This window comes from Plectropomus leopardus, chromosome 12 (genome assembly GCF_008729295.1).
Source record: "Plectropomus leopardus isolate mb chromosome 12, YSFRI_Pleo_2.0, whole genome shotgun sequence".
NCBI classification, from domain to species: Eukaryota; Metazoa; Chordata; class Actinopteri; order Perciformes; family Serranidae; genus Plectropomus; species Plectropomus leopardus.
This window is the reverse complement of record NC_056474.1, coordinates 31748480-31756134: the sequence shown is the minus strand read 5'-3', so window position 1 is coordinate 31756134 and position 7655 is coordinate 31748480.

Below are 7655 nucleotides of genomic sequence, written 5' to 3'. Positions count from 1 at the left end.
TTGGATGTAACATCTGCCCTGCACATATGAGAAAAATCTAGAAGTGTTTTTTTTTTTTTTTTTTTAAATAAATTCTCTCCTTTCTTTTACATCAGTAGCCATTGAAAAAATGAATCCCGGCACAAGTTAGGACATATTATGATAATTATTGGTTGGATATGGATCTATGTGTAACTGTTATATACTATTATATCCCTGATGTTTGCATCATGTCCCTGGTGTTTGTCATTTTGCTAATGTTACTCCAGATAATATCTGAATTTCAGTACCAAAGACAATGAATTGAGATGTTGAGGAATTTGTGAATAACCATGACTGTGACGGTCTTATTGACGGACAGCTTTTTTATACCAATGCAGGATAACAAAGTACAACAGAAACAAATGGAGGCAGAGAGGGAGGACTGAAAAGTTTCCCTGACAGTGACTGAGAAACAAAGGGACTGCAGTAAGAAGTTTTTTTGTGTTGTTATTCCCCTCACTGCCTATTTACTCCTTGACAGCTACAGCGCCATGACAACTGCTGCCTTGATTTACAACCAAAGCCAATCAGCAGTCGGCCATGTTTCCTCCAGCTGGACACAAAGCTTTCCATCTGACACATGTTCAGCGTGTGCAGCCTCTCTGTTGGACAATGTCTCAGTCCTAGTATAAGCACAGTAACTGCTGTTGACACGTTATTCTTCAATAGTGTAAAAAGAACACAAATTCAGACCCCCACACATACACACACACACACACACACACACACACACACACACACACACACACACAGCAAGGGCTAACCAGAAAACCAAAGTGTGCTTTCAGAACAGCCTCAAACAATGTCCTAGGTGATGGAAAAAAGACAGATATAGAAATATATATTTCTTAAGGCAAACAAAACATAAAAAGCAGCGTTTAAGAGTTATGAGCAGAGGGAAGGAGGGAGTCTGTCACGTCCTATTCATGATACACCAGTTCGATGCAAGACAACTTGAGCACCTGTGGAAAATTAATGGAGAATAATTAACCCTGTTTATGACAGCACCTCATTTTTTGTTTGAACAATTCTCCAGTTAGAGCAAATTCCTCATTTTCTGTACACTTTCCTTTACTGACAAAACATTGAATCCAAGAGCCAGATGCATGATGTATGACAGATTAAAACACAGGTTTAAGAGTTATTCTCAAAACAAAACTGAATGAATTATTTAAGATAATTTCACAAGATGGAAATGACCTTTTTATGGTCATCTGGAAAAGCAGCACATTAATTTAAATTCAAGTAAAAAACAAACAAACAAAAAACTGTTTGCCATTTCAGTTTGGCACGTTGTCTGCAAATATGAAAATAAACAGTCCATTTCACATCCAATTCCAATATCATTGTGTCAGCGTTATGCTTTGGAGTGCATTGAATATGATTTGTTAACCCTTTGAAACCTGAGCAAGTTGATTTCAAATTGCAACTGAACAAAGAAATGACCCAAAAATTAGCAAGAAATTACTAAAATGTAACAAGAAAATGACTATGAATGAAAGAAAGAAAGAAAATGAATGAAATTCATGTAACCAAAAAAGGTAAGAGAAAAACGTAATGGCCTAAAAAAAGTGATACAATTAAATGATAATAATAAAATAAAATAAAATAATTGATATAAATAAATTATAGATTTTTTTTTGTAACCATATTTTAAATTATATATAATATATTATATATATTATAATTATTAATGTAGTTTATAAAATTATTTTCCCTTGTTATTTGATAATATTTCCAGGCCACTTTTTACTATATTTTGGGAATCTGCGACACATTTGATTTCAAGTTGCTGATTTTCTTTTTCCACCATTTTCTTTTTTTGAAAGACATCAAACTAATTTGTTCCCATTTTTAAAAAAAGGTTAATTGTTGTTAATGGCATCTGAAAGAAGCACAAGAAATCTGATGTCCATCCAGGTTTCAAAGGGTTAATGGAATTTTCCGTTTCATTTTGGGAAACTGGTTTCTCTGTGTGAGTTCCTCACAAAGACAGAAGCTGAGTGTGAGTGAGAACATGTACTGTCAATGAATGTGGAGGATATTATATTCTGTCCATGTAACAAACTGAGGTAGCTTTATATTCAGCGTATATCAGAAACACACCATATACTGTTCATCAGAATATCTGTGTTAGTTGATTGATGGTGATAACTAAACAAACAGTAAACAAAGGCTACACTGGATTTGGGGAACACTGCAAATAAGCTTATATAAAACGCTCTGGCATCCCTCACAGGTAACACAAGGCTGCATCTACACACAGTGAGCTACAGAGAGGAAAAGAAATTTACTTTAAACTTTCAGTCAGACTTCCTCACAGGCCAAGATGATTCTTGTATTATTTTAGCAGCTGTCTGGCAAACAGATCGAGTGAAATCTTGCCTGGTTTGATAGAATTATTACAATGCTTTGTTCAATGAGTGTACATTATTGCATTAACTTTGAAAATATTCATCACAAACCCAGTGTTGGCAGATAAACCGGAGCTCTGCTGGTGAAATGGCCAATAACAGAAAAGAAAGATCTGCGGTGTGTTGAACTGGAGCTGTTCATAATCGCTCTGTTTAATCTGCAGCACATATATCACACCTAAATTAACCCTTTGAACCCTGAGCAAATTCATTGGATTTCTTTCAAATCATAAAAAGAAGACAATGTGCAATTTGAAGACAAGAAATGACCCCCCCAAAAAAGCAAAAAACCTACAGGAAAATTAACTGAAAAAGCCAAAAAAAGAAGAGCAAATAAACATTAAAGATGCAAAAAAAATCTAAACATGTTTTGAAATATAATTTTTTAATTATTAGAAATATAGTTTTTGGGACATGTCTCTTTTTTTAAAAAGCACATTTTCAGATCATTGTCTTTTTAACTTTTGATAATTTCTGGCAGTTTGCAGATATATTGATTTGCCAAGTAGCCCATGCCTTTTTTTTCACATTTTTAAAAGAAATCAAACAATTTACTTACCAATTTAAATTAAAAGATTTAATCTTGTGAAAGGTGTCTGAATGCAGCACAATAAAACTGATACCAAACCAGGTTTCAAAGGGCAATTAAACAACTAATTAACTAACTCATATATACCTGACTGTCTGACTCTCAGGATGTAGATAGAAGCCTGCCATTGGCTGACCATTTAGCCTGTCAAAATACCTCTGTCAAGCACTGTAAAAATAAAGGATTTGTTTTAACTTAGTTAAGTTAGTATCTAGGCTGCCCTAATTTTTTTAGTTGAAAGAATTTGCGAGAAAGGAGTTGAATCTATACAAAATAACCCTAACTTTTTTTTTTGTGGTACCTTTTTTTTTTTGAAAGGCGTTCTACATCTTGTACAACTCATATTCACTAGTACTACCCAAATCCTGTGAACACACTTTGACTTGTAAAACTTGTAAAGAAACATTTACATGAAGTAAAAGACAAAAAGAAAAGTATAAAGACTTGTGGTCAAAAAAACTGGAAATATTCTCTCTAAACTGCTCAATGCAGCAAAACACCATACACACTGATGAGAACACACACACACACACACACACAGAGTGAGGTGGCAACAAGGCAAACCAATAAGACTTAACAGTTTGTATTTAAGCTGTGACTCATGCTCCAATATACAAACTGATTCATGAGCCACATTGTAAATTAAAAGAGTAAGACACTTAAAAACATGATAATAAAAAAACAACAACAGGCAACTTTAAACTGCTGACAACTTGAACAAACTTAAAGAACCATACCACCATGTTTTCCAAATTTGAGCTCACAGTATACATACTTTATTTCCATTTTCAGATGTAGGCTATTCGTTTTTAGATTTTTCTTCATGTATTTTGGCTACAGTTCCAGGCCTCAAGTGGTTTCCAATTAGTCTGAAACATGAAGTAACACAGTTTACATGCATGTTTACAGGCATTTGCAGATTAGATAGAATATAAAGACTTGAAGACTTGAAATTTAATTAGAATTTTGACAAGCTTGTAGGATTTTCTTTCTTTGTAAAATGTTTTATAGATGTCTAATATTCATTTTAAAATATTGCCTGAAGCTGAGCATACCTTAATTAAAGCCTCAAGCTTCCCCCATACAAGTGCATCAATGACCCAGCATACTGGTTGGATAATATTTTTAATTACCCCACTGACAGTGAATATTCACTTTATGCGCCTTAAATATGACTGTCAAAGCCTTTATTAACCTGCTACATGACAGCTTTTCTACATTTTCTGGTTTCTGTCCTGTGAAAGCTTTCTTTCCCGAAAGGGGTCATTTACAACTGTTCTTGAATGAAATGCTAAACTTTGGTTGCAGATTGGCCTTTCTTTCACATGACAACCGCGTTTTAAGGACCTGAAAATGCAAACTTGAAACCGGGCTCCAAAGTGTAATTTTTTTGAAAACGGCACTCCTTTGGCACTATGTAAACTGGCGCAAAATGCGCAAATCCTGTGAGAACAGTGACATCACAGCCGCACTTTGCGCATGACCATCACGTTTCAGACAAATAGCCATGTGCGAGTAGGACAACAGGAACAACAATGGCGGACTACTGAACTGTGTTTGTGCTGCTGACTCTACTGAGGTTATTAACACTGTCGGTTCTCGTGCGTGCGTTCGCCATCGTCTTCTTGTTTGTTTATTCTCACTACTCTGTAAAAAAATGTCTTTTTGCGCAGGTTCGTGGTGTTCTTCTATGGTGTGTCACTATAAAGTTAAACCACCAACTACTGGCCTTGCATGCATACTACTGTGTTTTTGGTTGTTTTTGTGGATCCATGTACATGAGGATTATTTTTAAAATTCAAAAAAATTCAAAAAATACACAGGAAAGACATTTCTTTTTTCAGTTAGGCCGTTCTTGCCTAAAAAGGGATGACGATGTTGCCATGCCAGACTGATCTATGTGTATCGCGTGATAATAGTGATGTTTCAATAACCACACAGTTCAGCACTAGATTTTAAATTAGAAATGCAAGGAACTGATTTTGCGTAGGTTTGAGGCTTTGGGATTCTTATGAACATATTTTAAACATTGCCGAAACAATATGTATTCCAAAATTTTCCAAAATATTCTGTTAACTGAAAACCACTTCCAGGCCTAGAAAACAGTTTTTCTCATTTCATAACTTTTCCATGAATTTCTGTGGTAACCCTGTATAGATGATATTCATGCTCCTTAACCCCTAACCCTAACCCTAATGAAGATATATACTATTGCATATGCAGGAAAACAATGGCCTCTTGGAACACTATAAAACATACATTCAATTTACCAAAACAAAGCAGCATGCTTTGCAAAATGTTGGCCAAAGTTACTGTAACAGGGCTAAAACATGCAAACCTGCTGGTATGGTCCTTTAAAGTGTATCTCTGTCAACACACTGCATCTGTTTATAAAAATATAAGATATAAGATTCTACAAGGTATTCCATGTTGGATTTGCCACCACCAACGTAACACAACCATCATAAAAACATAAGCCATTTACACTGAAATCTAATGACAAAACCACAAATAATAGCTGTAATATGCCAATATTTGCCAGAAAAGTGTGTCATGGAAACATCTAGCTGGTTCTCTCTGTGGTCTGTAAATATTGGGCTACACATGAATGCTAATTTGTGCTATATATATATGTAACCAGAGGAATAAGATGATAAACTTACTTAGATTCTGGACATTATCTGTAATGACCTGCAACAGAATTCAGACTTCATACACAGAATGATAAGAGGTCAGAACAGCTCAGTACACCTGTGGTTGGTTTGGTTACAGATGAAAATGTTTACAGTCTCATGCCATGATTATCCCATTGTCTCATTTTGTGCTTTTCTCTCCTCTTGTCATCCTTCGAAAAAAAAAAAAGACATTGCACTTGTGAAATAAAAACAAAAACAACCTGGAACTTTCTTTGCGCAGACAATTTCCATTTTAAAAGACACACTGTTACCATTGAAAAATCATTGCCTTGACTCTATAGTCAAAGTGAGAGAGCTAAAATTCCTGAACACAATTTGACAGCTAATCTACAGAATGGGATGATGTCATTGCCTCTAACTTCCCAGCATTCCCTGAAGTCAAGCTGTTTGGGTTGGGAGTGTAGTGTAAATGGTACAGCTCTCAATTTTGTCTATTTGCTCTCTGATTCAGATCAATGAACATGTTTGGTTTTCATAAATACACAGAATGTTAAGGAACAGTGTGATAATGTGACTAGTACTAACTCTGGTGTTAGTTGTGCCTGAGATGGACAGTCTATTCTGTTCTATCTGTCCAACACTCCTGGTGTGGATGGGTCTTCGACTTTGGCGACCCCCTGACCCTTGCTTTAATGCCACTACTCATATGTAATTTGACCATCACAAGCTATCTTGAAAACAAATATTATGAAATTTGCAGTTGATTTAACGGCTCCACTGGAAATCTGCATCTCCAATAAGGATTGTGTCCTCAGAGTAGGGCATTGTGGTTGTTTTGACGACACCTTGCGTTTGCTCTATAATTTATACATTTTATGTGGAGTTGGACAAAGTGTGTGATCATTCTTCATTTTGCCACATAGAAGAATACATGCTGAATTCTGCTGACAGTGATATCTCCAGCTGAACGGACATAATCGCTAATGTGACTAGCAAGCATGCTACAGAGCAGCTAGCGAGAGTGTGGATATGATAACGGTGTGCGAGGCCTTTTGACCTGATAGCGTAACTGATGTAGGTAGTAATAAATCTGGACACATGTTCAGCTGGGGACACATGTTTGACATATGAACTGAGATGTGTCTCGGCTGTCCACTTCAATTGCAATTACCGAAATACATGTCAATACCAGGTGTAATTAGGCCCAAGGAATCCAAAGTGGCAAAAAAAATGAACATGACAAAGGCAGGTGTGTCATGTCATTTACGCTGCCATCCCCATTCCATTAGCAAGGTTGAACTATTATGCTATCTTTGAGTCTGCACGGCTTATGTTAACTTTAATGACTATTCCTGTTAGAATAAATGATGTTATTTTTGTTTCTTGAACCTACCTGTAATTGTAGTGTTTTGATCTCTCTTTGTACTGCATTAGAGGTCACTCAAGGAAATTATCTGGATCTCCCAGACCATGATATGTGGTATAACGGTGGTTTTATATCAAGCTTTTGTAGTGGCACTTCAGATAACCAAAAATCTCTTTGTTAGCTCTTCCCATTAAAGCCAGTGGACGCTACCAGCACCATGCTAACGTATGTCGTGTGGCTCGTTTTAACAACATTACAAGCTGCTGGGAAACAAGTGAACAATTTCTTCATAAGTGTGTTTATCAAAGAAAGAGCAGACTTACAAGTCAAAATGTGGTGGTGTGCCTTCACTGATGGATGATAGCGCAGAGCCGATTCAGGCATCAAGCACATGTCCTCCTGAGCTGCTTCTCTTGTTTAAACAACACGCACACACTCACACACACAGACACACACACACACACATCGCCTATTGCCTACACATACACACTCAGCACTAAAAACACAGACTCACAATGACTTCAGTACCCTCTACATCATCTCTAAAGTAAAAAAATGCTGCATGTTGTATCAGAGTACTGTACATCCTGGTGGTTGGTTTAGTTTGGCTGAGATGGCTGCTTGTCTGC